The sequence below is a fragment of the Podarcis erhardii genome (genome assembly GCF_964252035.2).
Source record: "Podarcis erhardii genome assembly, chromosome: 10".
NCBI lineage: Eukaryota > Metazoa > Chordata > Lepidosauria > Squamata > Lacertidae > Podarcis > Podarcis erhardii.
Genome location: NC_138500.1, coordinates 37,516,264 through 37,536,712, shown reverse-complemented (window position 1 = coordinate 37,536,712; position 20,449 = coordinate 37,516,264). Strand labels below are relative to the sequence as shown.

The 20,449-nt window shown below is 42.2% G+C and overlaps 1 long non-coding RNA gene across 7 annotated transcripts in view; it reads right to left on the bottom strand.

The window, feature by feature from the left end:
- Positions 1 to 20,449, bottom strand: part of LOC309351003 — a 124,904-nt gene that overhangs the window by 98,889 nt on the left and 5,566 nt on the right. The window lies entirely within an intron of this gene.

The following is a 20,449-nucleotide window of genomic DNA, read 5'->3' as shown; positions in this document are numbered from 1 at the left end:
TATACATATACATATACATATACATATACATATACATATATACATATACATTCATATTCTTTGGTAAAACCAGCTGCTACATTTCGTCCAGGTAGGAACAAACAAAATAACAGTGCAGAAATAACATTGCCACAAATAAAGGGGTTGTTTTTAGAAACCCTCCCCCCCCCCCGCGTCCGCCTTTTTGTTTGCTACTGTTTCTAGACTACAACGGCCTAGTTGCTTTCATTATCGTCACAGATGCAAACCGATGTAGGAGAAAGCCTCCCTCCCTCTCTCTCTCTCTCTCTCTCTCATTAATTTGTCCATGTCATTCATTTTAATACATTTCAGAGCAGGAGATTAAACTAGAGCAGCACTCTTGTTTTCAGTTAATCAAATATTTAACCATTTTGCTTTTTTGGACTGAAGTTGTATGGCTGACAATTACCGGCACCCAGAGTGGGCCTGAAAAATTCATGTTTTTGTTTTGAGTTGTAAAGAACCAGATAGTGTATTCGCATATGCCCTAGAGGCGATTGCCTCCTACTTGGCTTGAAACCTACCGAGCCAACTATCCGGATTTACTTAGGATACGACCTCTTTACTTAGCCCCTGCCCTGTGCCTAGTAAAGTATTGCTTCTGTTTTGCCATTTTAATTTTTGCTGCTGTTAATATCCATCTGAGTAAAGTAGGATTCTTAAAGTCTCAGTTCCCTCTCCAGTTTCCTGAAAGTCCTGTATCTGAAAGGTGGTGATGGTGGCGGTGACTCTAGTGCCCATATACAGAAATGCTAAGGATGTGGATTAGTTCAGGGAGTGAATTGGTATTGAAAGGGAAGGTCCAGTGGCAGCAGGACAAGTGCTTGACACTAGTCCTCCATCTCTGCCCCCCCCCTCCAAGGAACAAAGGAATTTCTTCATTCCACACTGTTATATTCTCCTTAATCTCCCACCCTACTGCTGATAGCGGATGCTTATGAGATGGAGGAGTGGAAAGATGAGAGGCATTGGAGCAGTTGCCCAATGTGCTAGACAGGATATGGGGACAGTGGGGAGAGACTTTCCAAGGACCCACACAAACCTGGAGCTAACCCTGTGAATGAGCATAATTTTTGTTACTCCAATTCATACCATTCAGGGCCTTTCCTGTTCTGCGGTGGTTGTGGCATCAGCAGAGCTGATTCCAGCAGCCACTCCTTTTGGCCCGCCATTTTATTTTCCTCAGAACTGCTCATATTTTGCATTGTTCTGAGGCATTCCAGGAAATAAATTGTTAAGAGTTGCTATTTCACCCCCTCTTTTCCTGTCAAAAACAAGTTCTAGAGCAAAAGAAAGGGGGAAATCGATGACTGTAAGCAAGAATAAATGAAATGGCAACAAAGGATTAATGCAAAGGAGTGCTCCGACTTTGATTTGTGAAATGGTGGTGGATACGCAACCTGTCAGCCACCACACACACTGTCAGATTAACCTGAGGCCTAAGCACTAGTCTTCATCCAGCCTAAAGGTACTAGCAGAGGGTGTGGATATTGCTCTCGAAGAACAGAATTTTGATTTTTATAACACTAATGTAGAAAGCCCATCAAGATGCACAATCTCACAGAAAATTCTGACGGTAGTTAATGCCACAATAGCCCCTCTCTCAACATCCAGGAGGTGTCAAACTGTTTCCCAGATGTACATGATTGACTTGTGACTGACCATAGCTATCTGTCAGCCAAGGCCCACCTAGGTCAAAAACTCTTTAAAAGACGGCTGTTGCCATTTTGTTCCTCAGAGTGCCTCAACTGGACTACCTATGCTGCTACATTACACGTGAGGAGACCAGAAGCTTGTTTGTAAGGAACTACAATAGGATAGATACACCTGAGCAAAAATATTCTCTTCCTTTTTATATAGTGGTACCTCGGGTTAAGTACTTAATTCGTTCCGGAGGTCCGTTCCTAACCTGAAACTGTTCTTAACCTGAAGCACCACTTTAGCTAATGGGGCCTCCTGCTGCTGCCACACCGCCGGAGCAGGATTTCTGTTCTCATCCTGAAGCAAAGTTCTTAACCCAAAGTACTATTTCTGGGTTAGCGGAGTCTGTAACCTGAAGCTTTTGTAACCCGAGGTACCACTGTAGTACCATTCTGCTTTTACCTATGTCAGCCTGTCAGTTTTATGCTTAATAAACTTCTTCTAAAACTCAAAGGGTTATTCCAACCCCTCACATGCCTAGGCCCTTCTTTCATGCCACTGTGTATATGAGCAGGGTCTTAGGGAGTTAAACAAGCTACTTTGGTTATCAGGAAGGGACAGAAATGTTATCTCCCTTATAAGTATTTGCATTGCATCTCCTGAAAGCACCTGAGGGAGTGTGGAGGCAGTGACCAGAGAGCCTCAGGCATGACTGGCCTACCCACACTGGCAGTTGTGGATGGAAGGGAACAAAAGGTCTTTACCTTCTCCCATTACAGCACAGGGTGAACCTGGCAAAACAGAAAGCTTTCACTTGCTGAATGTCTACTCCTGCTGCAATTTTTATGGCCACCAAAGGAATACCAGACAATAAAAGCAGCTACTCTTTTTTTTTTTTTTAGTGTCCAAAGTCAACGTTATCCATTCAGGTCAGGTCTAATCCTCCCCCAAACTCATGGTGCATCCTAGGCACATGCACAAATCTGGAACGGAACACAGAAAATCACTGTAAATAGCACTCTCATTTATCCAGTCTTGTTTTTCCACATAATTCTTGTATTCCTCGGGCCATCTGGATAATCTAAATTAATGATGCCGTATTGCATGCACTCACTGCTGCTGCAATCATTTCCTCCGCTGACAGTAGTGTAAAAGGAGAGATCTGGCATTTCACATGATTTCAAAGAAACGCTGTGCATTTTGAGGGGGGTTAAGTGTGGCCGTTTCAGAATTCTCCACCAAAGTCATAGTCTCCAGAACAAAGGACTTGCTGCAAGCAACAAAGGCACCAGCAAATATGAACCTTAATGCAACATGAATTAATCATCCCTCTAAATCTTTTATTTAATAAGGTAAAAATTATGTGGTTAATTTTTAACTACCAAGAGGATTTCAGTCATTCAAGCAGCTATATTTACCATTTACCTGATTAAATTATGAATATGCAGCTCAAGCTTGTTGGATTCTGGAATGTTAAGTGGGCCAGGGGCTGGCTCCACAAAAACTGGAAGGCAGGACTGAAATCTGTGGCTTCCTATCTGGTCTGGGTTTCTGTTTCTCTATACTAGTTGCTGAGTTGTTTCCAGTTAAATATTAAATTAATCACATACACACACACAGAGGTCCAATTCTCCTCTTTCCCTTTGCAAACTCTGGTACTGAATATTCTGCAGACATACACTGAATGTCTAAATACTTTCCAAATACAATCTGAATATACAATAGCTTCATTCCATACACACGTGATGTGCAATTTCTGATGTGGTAGCAAAGTGCTGGTGTTGGCAAACAGAAGAGGAGGTGTCGGTCTGAATCTACCATTTTGCTTTCAAGAAATATTGTGAGCATTTCCCTGATTCTAAATGTCCACCTTTCCTGTTTGCCACCACAATGTGTTCTACCCTGAGGAACTGTTCAGGGGTAGGAGGGAAGCACAGCCTTGCTTCTTCTGAAGGTAAAGATCCTTCTCCCATTGCTCCTTTTCTCCAGCAGAACTACTAGTAGCAGTGCTTTAAAAAAATTAATGTTTAGGGGTACTCTCATTTTCCTACTCTAAGTTTGGCCTCATTGAGGGGCAGTATTTCAATATAATACTGCCCCTCAATGAGGCCAAACTTAGATTCACAAAAGGTTTAGGGGTATATGTACCCCTGCGTCCTTCCAGAAAAAAGCACTGACTAGTAGTATTATCTACCAACATAGCTCAACATTTTGATCATATTGACTGGAGTTATCAGGGTTCCTAGAGTCTTTAGACACTACTGGTGCTAGTAGATTTTACAAGATCACATTCCAAGAGACGGGCTAGGTTGTTAATCCATGAGGCATGCTATGTGACGGAAATAGGGCAGATTAATCTCACCTCCCAGTGGTCTATCAGAATGTTTTCTAGTCAATGTTGTCAAGAGCAAACAAACAAAAAAAGCAGACACCTATTAGACTTTTCCTCTTGCCCAGCAAGGAATAAGTTTTGCTACACTTCTCTACTGTTAGCACCTCGTACAATTCTGAAAAAGGTATGAAATGCGCAGCTTGGAGTATTAACAGAAGAAGTGACAGATAGCTTCTACCTGCTGTGTCTTGGGAAGAGCAATAACAACACATATTTGAGTTTCCTGTTTTCTTACCATTAAAATATCAAAGTCCTTCTGTAACTTTGATCCTACTGACACACAGCCTTAGTGATGAAAGGGAGAGCACAGAGTGGAATGTGTTGCGATAGTTTTGCTTCTTTCTTAATTCCTTCATCTCTATCTCTCTGCCCCCCCCCTTCCTTTTCTGAACTGCATGTTGCTTCAATGCATGTCAAGTTCAGGGAGAGTTCAGGCTCATCACTTGCATAGAAAATGATTGAAAACCTTCGGATTCTGTTTCACGGGGATGGTGCCCGGGCACTGGCGGGTAAGAATTGATATTTAATACTTGTGCCAGTCAATGTGGAGCTTACACAAAGTACAGCTGAGCATTGCATATTTCAAAAGCTCAATATTATTTTGGCAACCTAGAAAACTAAAAGGAGGGAGACAGAACATTTTAAAAAGGTATTGGAGGTTATAACATTCAAAAGATGCTCTACCTTTGCCATGATATTGCTCACAAAATTCAGATCACCCTTTCAGGTCAGGGTGTTTTGTTTCCCCAAACAATGGAGTTGATACTTGTATAGCTATATCAATGCCATCACAGACAATAGACCAGAATATGCAGAGCAAAACCAAATAATAAATGCTAATCAAGGAAGAGCTTTTCAAAGTGTTATTGGAAACTGATTTTTATTTTTATTTTAGAAAGGGGTGTTTAAAAGTGTATATTTAAAAAATAATAAACAAAATTACAGTTCCCATATAGCAAGAAATTTTTCAAAGGAAGCAGTCCCAGCCAGGGAAAAAAACAGATTCAAGCTACAAATTGCATCCTTGGAAGTATCAACAAACTATTCCATATGCAAGAAATGTAAGCATAACCTTTCTGCCTACATCAGTGGCAGGAAAAGTCCTGAGCTCTTATTATGTTTGGTATGTCCAGGAAACAGAGAGAGAGAGAGAGAGAGAGAGAGAGAGCATCTTGATAGGCAATTCTTCCCTACTTTCACTATAGCAGGACTGAGGCTGGATGCCAAAGCCTACATACTCATTTTGGAGTAGGGTAAAAATGGCTGGAAGAAGGGATGCCACATGAAACCATTCAATATCTAACCAGTACCTCTGGTATATATACCCAAGGTTACGGATGAAGTCCGCAAAGTACTGCAAGACCAACACAATGCCTTACATGCAGTGCAATGAGCAGAAGCCTGTGTGAAAGGGCTGGGATAGCAGTAGACTCCCTCCAGGAAGTGGTTTTGGCCACAAGCACTGTGGTAGACTGTCAAGAGAGCAGTGCCCCCTGTGTTTTACCTAGATGAGGTGGGGTTAAGGCAGACAGAAATTGTGGGTAAAGCAAATGGAAGCTACTTGGTTGACGCTAGATGACTAAGGACCAAACTAGATGGTACACCTAGCAGGGAGCAATGTATCTGAAATAATGACAGTGCATGGAGCCCAGTTCTTACTGGGATAGAAGTGTGTGGGGAGGGGGGTGATTACCTCCCCCACAGGGATCAGAATGGAGATCTTCCCTCTACCCAATGGCTGGGAGCTTTAGGAAAAAATCATTATATAACTGCAGTAGGACAGTGAAAAGATATAACTCCCCTCGCTGCATGCTGCCTTCCTGTAAGAATTGGGCTTGCCCACTCCCAGCCTTAATTTTTTTTTAAGGCAAAACAGGACCAGCCCAAAACATATTGCTTCCTGAGAAGAATAAGATTATTTCCCCTCCCCGTTCCATGCACAAAAGCCAACTGGTCTGGCAGCTGAAACTTATTTCAACACTGGTGATGGATAACACCCTCTGCTGCACTTGAGGCAGCAGACCAGATCAGAGAGCCTAGGGCAGTCCATGTGGTAACAGAGCAAAATGGCTGGAGTACTTGAGAGGAACAGCTGGAAGCTACTGCCCCCAAGCCTGAGGCAATTGCCTCCTTCTGCCTAATGGTAGGATCGGCCCAGAGGGAAACAAGATACATAGTTGTCTGCTACATATTAAGCAAACATCTTGGTCACATCCACACCATCCATATAATGCACATTGCTTCCCCTGAAGTATCCTGGGAACAGTCATTTACCCCTGACAGAGCTACAACTCCCAGCACCCATAGTGAACTAAAGTTCCCTAGTTTGGCCCTAACTTCACCTAAAGTCCAGAAGGCTACAGGAGCACACCAATTACAGCATATGGCTAAACCTGCCACACCATCTTTGAGATGTCAGATGAATTGATTTCTAATGCTAGCTTTCAGCTGTAAGGCAAAAACAAGAGAATGCCTCAACACATGCCTCTTCTTCAACAGGAGACACTCCTTTGACACTTGAGACTTCCACTCCCAGAGTTAGAAGGCAGGTCATCTGTGTCAGAGACTGCACTTTCCAGTCAGATTTGAACCCCAACTACTAGTACAACAAGAGGAAAATTGCAGCCAGTAGAGCCTAGGAAGCCACCCACATAAATCTTGCAACCTAGTGGTGGGCTTTCTTTGTACAACAGGAAAACACTAACCTAAGACAATAAGGCCACGTAAATTACTGTGACTGAAAATTGTATTATTATGACTAAACAGGATTATCCAGGACTAGTCAGGCATGAGGAAGAAGGGAGGATGGCAGCCTTTCAATGAGTACTTTGGACAGCTGAAAACTGGAAGTACTTCTTGCTATATTTTCACAGAGCATTAACAAACAAGGACAGCCAAATATATTTTGCTAACTAAGGCAAAAGCTAGATCATGGCATCCCTCTTCCATCTACGGAAGAGGTGCCACAGGATTCTTACTTCACTTCATCTCTGGCAACAGGATCGTGTCCTCCACTGCTCCTAAGGACAAGAGGCTAACTGATGGGATTCAAGCAAGCCACATAGCACACCCAGCTCTTCCACCATCTTGATGCCACTGCCCATCGTCTTGGTATTGCCACCTGAGGCAACTAACCATCTCACTGTCTAATGGTAAGGCTGTCTCTGTTAAACAAAAGCAAGAAATCAACCCAGTGTAAATTGATGGCTATAGAATAGTAAGGATATTTATGTATGTTATATCTTTTATTATCCCTGTTAACTTGACAACATATCCAACAGATTTTCTTCAAATTCATCTGTGCCTTACTGAATAGGGGCCTAAATATGACGTTTTCCCTTTTCATGAGGCACCTTCTGAGAACGAAGGGGATTTAAAAATATAAAGAGCCATCGTAAGAGATCTTTATGATACTTGGATGACTCACTCATTTTTGAGGAACACAACACAGTCCACTTTGTGTTGTGCAAACTCCACAGAGATGGTCTGATGGTATCTCTGTGTGACTTAAGTTCCTCCTAGTTTCCAGCATGTTTTGATTACATTAAGTGACAGTCCACTGCTTTAGAATCTTAAAAGCACTTGCAATGTGTGTTGCTTGATTCTCCTGCCCAAAGAGCTTTACTTCAGTTTATCTGAAAGGTGGTGCTAGACACCCGAAGCAATCTGGGGGGTGGGGTACATAGCCAGCCTTATTATGAAGCCTTGCAGGTGATCCCCACACACCCCAGAATCTGCAGTATTTAGTCTCCATCCTTCTGCATCCTTACAAAAAAAATAAAATCCCTGGTCCTAAAAAGTAGAACAGAATTTTGACTATTCACTTCATGTCAATGTTTAAGGCTGCTGGAGCTCCAATGCATGCAAAAAGGAGCAAAAAGAAGGAATAGATCACTGCATTTGTGTACACAAAACATACACGTCAGCTATGGAAACTTTTCCTTGTCCAGGCCCCTTAATCTCCTATGTTGCTGTAATATATACAGGTACCAAGGACACAGATCTGCAGACCCTGGGAGTTGCTATGGTGTAACAGAGAAACCAGGGTCCTCATGCAAGTATCCCCTATTGTACCACCAGCAACATTTTCCCACAGACAAGCTGTGCAACAAGGAAGTTGTTTTGTGGTCTTGCACAAGCTGGGCAATAAGCTACGTGCTGCCTAGGTTCAAATCCTTGGGGCCAGGGCATTAAACCTTCATCAGGTTTTCTCAAACCAAGAGATACTGCTTTGTTGATAGTCACGAGCAGATGACTAAGCAGCTCCTGTTATCTTTATTAGGCCTGGCTGGTCCAGACACCTCAAGCCCTCAAGCTGCAAATCACACATCACTATTTCCTCCTAGATTACGTTCCCCATTGAGTCCACTGGGATTGCCCTTTATGCAGAACTTCCACCAATTTTCTGCTACTAATCTAACATCTGTGGCAGATAAATAGAGTATGGAACATCTGTGGCTACATCTGCCCGATACATTTAAAGCACTGTGGTATCATTTTAACCATCAATCATGGTTAGGGTTACCATATTTAAAAACGCTGAGCTTTTGGGGGGAACAAACCCAAATGTTTTTCCATCGCATTGCCATACATCTGAGTTTTCCCTGACCTTTTGCCATTTTGGCAAAATTCCCCTGATGCCATTTTTACACCTGAAACCAGGACATGTCTGGAATTTTCCTGACATATGGCAAGCCTAATCATGGTCGTCGTCGTCCAGATCCTGGGACCTGTAGTTTGTTAAGGGTGCAGAGATTTTCTAGGCAATCCCTAGTTCCCTCACAGAGCTCCAATTTCAAGAGTAGCTTACCGGTCAATCCCTCTTCCCCAGGGAGCTCTGGAAATTGTACTTATGTGATGGGTCTGGCAGGTGGTCTCCTAACAACTCTCAGTAGCCTTAACTAACTACAGTTCCCAGAATTATTTGGGGGAAACCATGACTACTAAGAAGGAATCCTAGTGCTTTATATTGCAAATGTGGCCTTTGAACCTGCATGGGTTTTTCTGAACCACCCTGCTATATTTTTGAGCAAATGAATGAAAATGGGTATGGAAGTATGAAGGCCATGCGGGAAGATCACACTTGCCCCAAAGCAGACTTCCTTTTCCTATATATAAAAACACTTACAAGAGTGATACTGAAATGTTGCACAGCCCCAAAGTGATGCAGATGCAAATATATTCCAGCCAGGAGAGAGAGAGAGAAATCTAACACCTTCACTCCCCCTGCTCATTTGGACACAGTGTGCCCGAACTTCCTATGTATATATGTGCACCTTATATAGCTATATAAACATATACTTATTTATTCATTTTCATAAATTCGCTTCACTGTTTGACTACATCCTCTTACTGCATATGGCAATTAAGAGTCAATGACCTTTTGCACTACTTCTACCCTGGTTCTCAAAGGAGCTATTATGTGGCTGGTTGGGACAGCACAAGTCTAGTCCTGTTTGAGTCAGCATGTCTGCTGCAGGAAAAACACTACAAAACTCTCTCAGTGTAGCCAAGCTCATTTTGTTTTTGTTAGGAAAGGTCAAGGCAGCGATGGAGAGAGGAGAAAGTCAGCCAGTGTTTGGAATTCGTCCCACTTCAGCAATACTTCCCCTTTCTCCAGGGTAAACAAACTACCTTTCATTATCAGGCACACCAAGTTTATTGAACAGGGGGCCTAAGTGTTAAAACGCAGGTTTCACATATAAGGAAATTGCACAAGCACCTTAACTACAGTTACCAAAGGTTCTTAAACGCCTTGAGCTATATCAGCAGCACTAAAATTCATCTTTTAAAAATATTAAACTTCAATGCAGACCTTGTGCTTGTTTTTTGAAATGCTGTTTGCTTTCCCTCCAGTGGCTATGAGAAAGAAATCTCTCATCGGTAGCTTGCAAAATATTCTATTTGTAAACTTTTCAGAAAAGCTAGGAATTTTTATTCTATTTTTAGTAAAATGAGACTATCGAATTTGGAAACGTTTTTTAAAAAAGTGAGGAGCTGTTTAAATAGAGGCTACCCACAGAACAGAAGCCACAGTCCTGTCCTTCAGGTGCAGAGAACAGGGACCAGACAATCTTCAAGCACTAAGTGGAATGGGGGTTTTGCACTGCTATAGAAACAGAAGCCTAGGATGTATGCTTTCCTGCTACCTGATAGGGATGTGGGAGAAAATTGATTTTGTTTGCCTATTAATGAGAAATTCTTTGATTTTGTACTCATTTGAATCAAAACATGGTTATTCTTTGAAATTCGCACTACTCCAAATTTTGTGATGTGGGTCTCCAAACAAACAATGTGTACAAAAATGCATCTATTTAGGTGAAAGTGTGCATTAAAAATGAATATTTTGGTGTAACTAACATTGTATTGAGGAGTATTGCTAGCAAAAATGTGCATGTTAGTCAAAATTCTATACAAAACTATAGTTATTAGGAGGCATTCATGCTAAGATGCTGATGATTACTCATGAGTATTCATTTATTTAAAAGATTGTAATTGCTGCAGAAATGTGAAAAAGTCAATAGTGGGAAAACAAGAAATTGAAATTGACAGATTCATTCACCTCCACTACCAATGGGTAGCTCAGTTGGTTAGAGCATGGTGCTGACAACCCCAAGGTCGCAGGTTTGATCCCCATACGGGACAGCTGCATATTCCTGCATTGCAGGGGGTTGAACTAGATGATCCCTTCCAACTCTATAACTCTATGATACCCAGCTCCTATTTTTGTTCATCGATGAACAGCGGTAGTCAAACAGCAGCTCTCCTTTCCTACCCATAACAGATCAAACTACCCAAGTCTTTGCCCATGGAGGTTACTCCTGGTCCAGGCATAAGTGGCCTACATGAAGGGACCTTGATGATGGGATTTCCTGTTGGGTTAGAAGGTTGCACCAAGACCCAGGTTCACTCAACGATGAAGCTCACGGAGTCACCTTGACCAGTCACTGTCTCTCAGCCTAACTTACTCCACAGGGTTGTTGTGAGGATAATGTGGAGAGGAGTGGGGAAACCATGCCTTGAGCTCTTTGGAAAAAAACCAATATATAAATGTAGCAAATGAATAAACGGAAGCAGAAGCAGGACAGGTTAGGGAGAGGTCTGGAGGACCTCATTTGGCCCCTTAGCCTGGTGTTCCAGCCTAAGGGGCCAAATGTGGTGTAGTGTGAGAGCCAGTGTGGTGTAGCGGTTTAGAGCGGTAGTCTCGTAATCTGGGGAATCGGGTTTGCGTCTCCGCTCCTCCACATGCAGCTGCTGGGTGACCTTGGGCTAGTCACAGTTCTCTGAAGTCTCTCAGCCCCACTCACCTCACAGAGTGTTTGTTGTGGGGGAGGAAGGGAAAGGAGAATGTTAGTCACTTTGAGACTCCTTCGGGTAGTGATAAAGCGGGATATCAAATCCAAACTCTTCACCTCTGCCCTGTGAACTGATTGGTATTTAGAACCAGCGTTCTGTGTCCAAGCAGATGCCCATGGGAAACCCACAATCAGGGCATGAGCATAGTAATAAGGTGTGACTTTCACTTTATGAGGACAGCACAGGGCATTTCACCCAATATTGTAGAGTTTGAGCCCTGCAAATTTATGTCCTCAGTTCAAGGCCAGTCAGTACTATCCCACTGGCCTACTTGGAAAAAGACTTGACGGCTGCAACCTGGTTGGCAGCTTCTAAAATTCAGAAGCATGCACAAGAAAGACAGATGCAGATCAGGAGTGTCTGGTTTGGCTTGTCAGCTCCCCACTCAATGATAATCTTCATATTAAAAGCCATCAAACCACATAAATGCACCCATGAACAAGATCTTGGTGGCTTTCTGCTAGAACTGCTGCCTCAGCCCTTTCCTGTACCACATTCCCATCCTGCGTTAGCATAAACTACTGATTCCATATGACTGATACTTAATTACTCATAGCAATGAAGACATGATAACCAGCAGCAGCTGTGTCATTGGCCAGCTTTTGATATGAAGCCAGAGGATACAGAGTATGGTAAGAGAGTCATATTTCCCCAAAGCTCTGAGCAGGGAACCTTCTGGAATATATTCATGTTCAAAGCTGAGAAACAGACGGCTTATTCCATTTCCCTTTTTGTTTTAGTTCTGTTGTCAACTGATGCTGTAACATTCTCAAACTCAACTGTTCTCAGCCATAGACTCAATTGACAGGCTGACATAAGCACACTTCAAGCACTGGATATTTGTTGTGACAATGTAGTGGTGCAATACTGGGGTTCCCTTAACCCTGCTGAAACCTCCTTGCTTTATGTAGATGACATGATTGGCTATATAAGGACCCATACCCATTGGCCATGCTGGGTGGGATGGATAATAATAATAATAATAATAATAATAATAATAATAATAATTTATTATTTATACCCCGCCCATCTGGCTGGGTTTCCCCAGCCACTCTGGGTGGCTTCCAACTGAATATTAAAAACAGTACAGCATCAGACATTAAAAACTTCCCTAAAGAGGGCATGCCTTCAGTTGTCTTTTAAAAGTAAAATAATTGTTTATTGCTTTGACATCTGCTGGGAGGGCGTTCCACAGGGTGGGTACCACTACCGAGAAGGCCCTCTGCCTGGTTCCCTGTAACCTTACTTCTCGCAATGAGGGAACCGCCAGAAGGCCCTCGGCGCTGGATCTCAGCTTGTGCCCCCCATTTGGAGGGCACCATGTTGGCTACCTCTGCACAACACCATGGGCTGAGCTGGAGAGCAGACATTAGCATCCTAGGAGAGAGGTGGCTGTTGTGATTTCTTGACTCTGAGCTACATACAGGCCCTGCACCTGGGCATTCCTGTCCATGCCCCCAAAGGGCTTGCTGCCTCTACCACTTGTGGCATCTCTGCCACAGATTGGCAAACAATGGCCACACAGCGAGAAAAATCATCTGGGGGGGGGGGACACCCTCTGTTTCCAAGATAAAGCCACAAAGGGACCAGAGTTGGTGTTTAGGTTTTTGATAGTCCACACACAATGGCACATGCAGCAGTCAACTTTCTCATATAACCGTATGCAAATCACTCTTACAGCCTGCAAAAAAGGTTATTTGCCTGCAAAATAAAGTAGCCTGGTGGGTGCTGTCAGAAGAACAGAGAGCAGCATTTCTGTGCTAGGAGTGGAAGAGGCTGCTTCTGTCCTCTGGTGCTGGAAGGTGAGGAGTGACGGAGTACTTTGCTACCAGTCTGCTCACTAACCTGCACACAACTCTGCAAGGCTGATGAACAATGAATAAATGAAATAGCCACAGATGTCCTGCTTTGTAACAAGAAAACCTGAAAGCTTCACTAATGGCTTTGTCCTCCAATCTACCATGCAAGCCATTAGTCCAAGGATTGCTGTTCATTGTCGCAGCTTGTGGTTTGGTGCTTGCATCAGCAAGATGGTGATGTTTGTCTGGCATGACAGCGTAAGTTGTCACCACCATGCTAGCAACACTGTCAGATGATGCATAACAGTAACATTCACAAGTATTATGTTGCACTGAAATGAATGGAGAAGGGGGAAGTTAAGAGTAGGAACAGGACAAGATGGGAGTCTGTCCATCCATTAAAGCCTTTTAGCAACCACAAGAACTGGGCATGTTGATGCATAGCTATACTAAAATGGAAACAATTTATGGGTTTGCAAGCAGCATAGTAAACTGATCCCATTTGCTTCATTCAGAAGAGCCATATAACAATGCCAATACAACCTGTTGTGTGTGTTATTCCCTGTACTTTCTTTTTTTTTTTAGTCTATAGAATCTTGGGATATGCAAGAGATCACTTTCATATCTCAGAATTATTATCACTCTCACCATTTCGACACACATATCAGTTCTATTTCCATAGCTTCACGGGCAATAATTACCATTCTCTGCTTTTGAAGATTACTAAAGGACAACTGTTTAACACTGTTTCTATCCATATAGTCATGGTGAACAAATTTTCCCTTCAACTTTCAGTTAGCAGTCACTGAAGTTGCCAAAGGGATTTTGCCCATTTTCACTTTCAACACATGAAAGTGTCTTAAGCCTGTTACACTTTACCCTCTTAGTCTTATTTTATTCTGTCTCTAACTCTTCTACCCCCCCTCACACAAGAACCAATTGCACTAACTGTCTCTGTCTGCCAACTGCTTTCCCAACTGCCTTTCCCCAACCAACCAACCAACTAACTGTCTAAACCTTTGGCTAAGCCCTTTTATAAACAGGTAGGCTTTTATAAACATCTGGCTTTTCTATTGGTCTATCTATTAACTCTTTCTCTCCCCTTGTACAGACATTTTCAAAAGAACGGGCAAATGCCACAAAGCCAGTCTATGGTTTTTACACAAAATCATAGCCTGATTACTCAGAGTGCTCTTGCAGTCACTTAAGACAAAGAAGTAGATGCAGCTTTGCATGTAGGAAGTATGAGACCAAACTTATCATTTACTGCCATTTATCCACTTTGCCGATGGACAGATTTGCACAACCTACCCTGATGACTGCAATTTTGCCTATCGTAACATAATGGTTCTCTCTATGATGCTGTCTGTTCATCATATGCAGGAAGTAGCCATAAACAAGAGGGATGTTTGCATATTACAGGCTTACTGCCAGGTGAAGGGGATCTCAGAGTTGTAGCCTTCCTCCAAACGTTATAAGCATAAAACATATTTCTTGGAAATAAAATAATCCCCTTGCTTCCTCTTCAGGTTTGGACCTCGTATGTGCCATGCTGCAAATGTAATTTGCAATTTGATTTTAAAGCCTCAGAAGATATTGGTTTCTGTTAGAAAACAACGCTTGAAAGATAAAATAAATTCATTTTAAAGACCTCACTGTTTTTCATTTTTTTTCCTATAGAGATTTAGAAGCATGCATGTCTGTTCTCCACCACCACCACCCCGTCCCCCACTTCACTGCAAAAAGCCTAACATAGCAAAGCTCTTAACTGCATCACAGCCATGAAATAACAAGTTGATTCGATGAAAGTGGCACGGCCGCCTAGAGACCTGGGAAGAAAAATTGACATTTAAGCTCACAAATTCTGACTTGTATCCCATAAAGTTTCCAAGCTCACATCAGAGCTGTTTGAAATAAATAATAAAACAGAAAAAAGGGGGGAAACACATGCCTTTTAAACTGGTAGATATGATGATCTGAAAGTCACAAGGCTGTGGAGCACATACAGTAATAAATTCCATAGGTCACCATGTCTAAGGCACATCAGAGCTATATGCTGTATGTCTGCCACCTCTAGGTTTATGTAATCAAACCCCAGGGACCTCACCCTAGAGCAAAACTGCTCCAAACCTGTAAAAAGAAAACCCAATTTCTCCAGCTAAGAATAATTCATATCTATATAGGCATTTATTCTGTACCAAATTGATCGACCAAATTGATCCACACTGAAAATCACTCCTGGGAGAGTTCTCTCTTTTTTGTTTTTGTTTTTAAAATCACATTTGAGCATCAGTTCTGTTTTTCTTGAATGACTTGAAAAACCTTCTGAGGCACTTGTTCCATTTTCTTACTGGTGACAAGTTACTGTAGTTTAGCCAGTTTGGAAACGTTATATAATTATCTGTCCACTGGGATAGAAAGCATAATTCCAGTCCACAGAGGGCATTGAACAAGTGTCAGATCATCTCAGTTTCAATTTCATCACTGTCTATAGATCCTAGGAACATTTCACATCAAATTCTGTTTATTTTGATTTTCTTAATGATACCTTCAACTTCGGCTCCAGGCACTTTTCGTGTAATTTCAAGGCAACACATCTTTTACTCCAGAAACTCTGTGCGTACTCTGAGTACCACAAAAGAGCCACAAAATTAAATCTGGTTTAATTATTTTACAGTATTTATTTATTTAATTTCTACATCACCCATCATTCAAGGACCACAGCGGTGGTTGACAGTATCTGGTCCAAAAAAGGGAATGTGTCAGACCATCTACTTAACAAAAGAAACTGGGGGTTGAATGTGATTACTTATGTAATGAAAGTGTAATGAAAGGGCCTAACTGTATGTGCGTTTAAGAGCCCTAAAAAACTGTTTATGTTTCACTGCATAAATGAATGACAGGAGAAAATCCTACTGTTTCTTGGATGAGACAAAGGGGGACAGGACTTGGGACCACACATGAGGATGGCAAAGTAGGGATTCACACATCCCTAGTCTACAGAAATTCTTACCTCTGGTTAGCATGTAGCCCTATTCACACAGCCAGAAGAGGAGAGGGAAGGGGAATAGGGCTGCGTTGCAGCCACACCACCCTCCTTTCTGACCTCCACACGTAGGACTGCACACTTAGTAATATGCCATGTTTGGCTTTTACATTAAAGGGTCGTTACTCTTTTGAAGCCTAAAGATGTAATAGGTAAAATAAATGCATGGATTTGTACAGTCCTGTTTGTCTCCACCACTTTCTTCTTTCTTCTGCCCTTCCCCAAGACCTATCACTAAAAGAAAAGCTTGCTGATTAATGTTCTGCCCCAACTTCACAGAGATACAATGATTACATTTCCTGGAGAAAGTTCCAGCCCTTTAAGCAGCCTAGAGCCACAACTTGTTTCATCAGGATTACGTGCGAGGGCTCCGGCTTTGTTATGATCTGCTCAAGCACATAGCGATTCCTATCAGGCTGCTTGCAAGAAACAGTCAAAGATCAGGTTTCTGACTTTGCAGTAAGAACAGATGTGATTTTCCATGATGCATCGCTGGGTTAAATGAATCAATCAAAGGCGTGCAAAATACATGGTTTGGTTTGAAAATAACTGCGGGCCGTAAATGAAGCAACTCTTCAAGTCCATGATGAGTACCCTTTTCAGGCATGTTCACCCAAATCTTTGTGCCAACTGGTTGTTAAATGACCTCAGTGTGAAAGAAGCTAAGAGCATCTGTCAAAGAAGGCTACTTATATTACAGTTCAAAAGATGGTTCCTGCACCTTTAACAGGTGTGCAGAAGAGGGATTTGTGGCAAGTGCAGGTTGGCATGCAACTATTAAAGACACAAACATTCTCTCCTTTGCATCTGGTCACCTAAGCAAAATGTGTGGTAGGGCATTGTTGTTTTTGAAGGTTATGCTGACTCTGCTGTTTCACATCCACATGGCGAAGGTGAGGTGGTCTGCTGTGCCAACTTCCATTGCATTTCTCTCCATCTGCCCATTTAATATCATCTAAGGTAGTATCTAGATGACCTCTTTATTGAGCATTCCTTCTGATTTGTTTGCAAGGAGGTGGTGCAGCAACAAATCTGCCAGCATGTAGTTGAATCCCACCTGTAAAAATCAAGACAGCCTGGAATCCTGAATTTAACAACAAAGTTCCTTGCATATTTACTTGGAAATTGATGTGTTCAGTGGGGCTTGCTATTGTGAAAATGGACATAGGATCAGGTACATTATCGCCACCCAACACAGCTTCAGGGTGATGCTGGACTAGATGGGCCCCTGGGCTGATCCTGCAGTGATCTTATGTTTTGATGTTCTTAAATATCATGGCCAGTCAATTCGGTGCTGCCAGAGGAAGGACTTTTCAGCAGACACATGTGGGGGCCTTCATGTTGAAACTGGCCTTCAGGTTTTGTCCATATCTGAAATTGAGACGGTTTCAGTGGTGGCTTAGTTCCCCCTGCTGTTATTGTACAGGACTTGGCTTGATGATCGTTTCAGGGGGCGGAATTACTTCAAATGTTCAGGCTTGTAACTGTTTTTGCCCAAATAACAGGGCTGAGAGATAATTCATTTTGGAATGCGGTATAATTGTTTTGCTTGCATTTGCACTTCAGAAGATCAAGGCCTGGAGTCACCAGATGTTTTTCTGAACAGGATTTTTTGGCTGTTATCCTCAGAGTGTTATGCAGAGAGTGGTGGATGGGAAGAGCAGGTAAAGCAAAAGGCTCCAGTTTTGCTTCACTCAAGCTTCAAGCCATGGTGGGTAGCTTAGAAACTGGATGGAAAGCGATCAAGAGGCAGCAAACAAGGAATGGCATAAAGCTGGATATTGGGTCTCTGAAAGGCATAGGATTCCCTTTCTTCCATTTTCTAGTGAAAACAACAACAACTCCATACTAAATCTGAACAACAAGACCTTTCTTTACCTTCCATAGCTGCTTATTAATTTTTGATAGCTTGATTATACAAGTAAATGAAATGTTTTGATTACAGAATTAGAATGCATATATCTTTATTTTCTGTCGGAACTAGCTCTTGTCAAGATTGCCAGATATTTGACTGAAAAGATAAGCTGTGCTTCTTCACAGAAGCAATACCCAGATATGTAGAATGTGGATGTGTGTTGCAATCGACTTATTGTAGAGTTAAATTTTGTTGAATGTTTTATAGAATTGTTTTTAATGATAATTGTATTATTCTATTTATTTTACAGTCAAGCAATGTATACATTTTATGAAATAAATATAAATAAGTAAACAAAATAAGTCATTTATTTTTTGCACTGCATTTCAACGGAAGCACAGTTGGTTTGATCCCTTGTTCGCAGGTGCCATCTATGTCTTCCAAGTCCCTTTTCTAGGTTTAATGGGCTGCAGTTTCTCTATCTGTGGACTTCCCATCTGTTCCAGCCTTAGGTCCCCAGATGTTGCTGGACTACAACTCCCTTCATCCCTGCCCAGTGGCATGCTGCCTGGGGATGATGGGAGTTGTAGTTCAACAACCAGGGAGCCCACATTTGGGGATGGTTGACATGTACATGTGGGCTGCTTGCAGCACTGGGATAAAGGCTCTTCCTTCCCTACCAGTCAAACATTGCCCTCTGACCCTTTGCTTGCTCCTCTTTCTCCAGTTTCTAGCTCACATAACAGCAAACTGCTGTAGGAAGGGCCCCACTCATTTGGTATCTGGCACAGAACCACCTTTCTTTTCTTCTCTTAATGGCCCATCACCTAGGGAGTTACCTCATCAGGAAGCTAGCCTGGCTTGATTAGCTTTTAAGTCTTTCTAGGATTATAGGGGTCTCACATCCACAAACTCATAACAATATTCTCTTCCCCCAGAAGCATAGCTGACTAGTGGAGGAGCCTTGGGTGGAAGGAGTGATCGATACTTCCTCAATTAGTCTTCCTGGTTAAAACAACTACAACAACAGAGTTTTATTTGCCTAAAAGATTACAATGGTACCTCTGGTTACGAACTTATTTCATTCTAGAGGTCCGTTCTTAACCTAAGGTACCACTTTAGCTAATGGGGCCTCCTGCTGCTGCTGTGCCACCCCCACTGCATGATTTCTGTTCTCATCCTGAGGTAAAGTTCTTAACCCGAGGTACTATTTCCGGGTTAACAGAGTCTGTAACCTGAAGTGTTTGTAACCTGAGGTGTTCGTAACCCGAGGTACCACTGCAGTAGTCTGTGATTCTAAACTGGCTGTTAAGGAGGGACCTTCTATCCTCTGCAACCAGCATGGAAACGCAGGCTGCTAGTTATCTAAAATATTTCAGGCTAGTAAATTTTCTGGGTTTATTTTTAAGGCTGCAGTAAATGGATGCACATGAAAATCACAGACAAAGTGAATGGGTCCCGTGAAGAACATAAGAAATAGTGGCTGTTATTATGGAAAGAGCAGTACAATATGTAGCAAGACATAAAAGCTCATGTGAAATGAATTACAACAATGCTACATAAAAACACATGCAAGATAGACTAGTATAGTAGTAAAAAAACACAGCATTCCTCTTGGAAGGTGAATATTGTGGATGCAAAATTCCAGTGCTTCCTTCTCTCTCTCTCTCTCTCTCACACACACACACACAGACACACACACACACGCCAGTCCACAGAATCAATGCTGCTGAATCTGAGTACATGAATGGCAGGCAGAAAAGAGCATTGAGCAACAAGCGCTAGAGAGGGAGGTCAGGGGCCCACAACTGATCCCTGTGTGAGAAGAGGGGTGCTAACAAGTCCACAAGTCTGTCCCTATTTCCATTTGCGAAATGTTAAGAGGCCGCGAGACAGCTGGCATTTGTCTCAAAGCCCTTGACAGCTCTGTAAATCAGCCATTCTTTCTGGTACCAGCCTTTATTCTGTGCAACAACACCCACCACCACCACCCCCCCAAAAAAAGAGAGAAGACAACAGAAAGGTTTGTAAAATTGAAAATAATGAAGATGTTTTAAGGAACTGGCATCTGTTCATAGATATTCCGCCGAGTAAAAGAGATGCTAAATGCATCGGATGAATTATTCATTGTGAATTATTCATTTAGCTCTTGCTTGTGGCACAAAGCGCCAAACCACTCCAGCCTAACTAGAAGTTTTCCATTGAGGGCCCATTATAAGCGTTGTCTCTCATTTCTACTATCCCATCCAAAGTCCCATTTTCAAAAAGAAAAGGAGGAAAATTTAGCACTACTGCTTACTACCGATTAAATCTAGTAATTTTTAAAATATTTTTTTAAA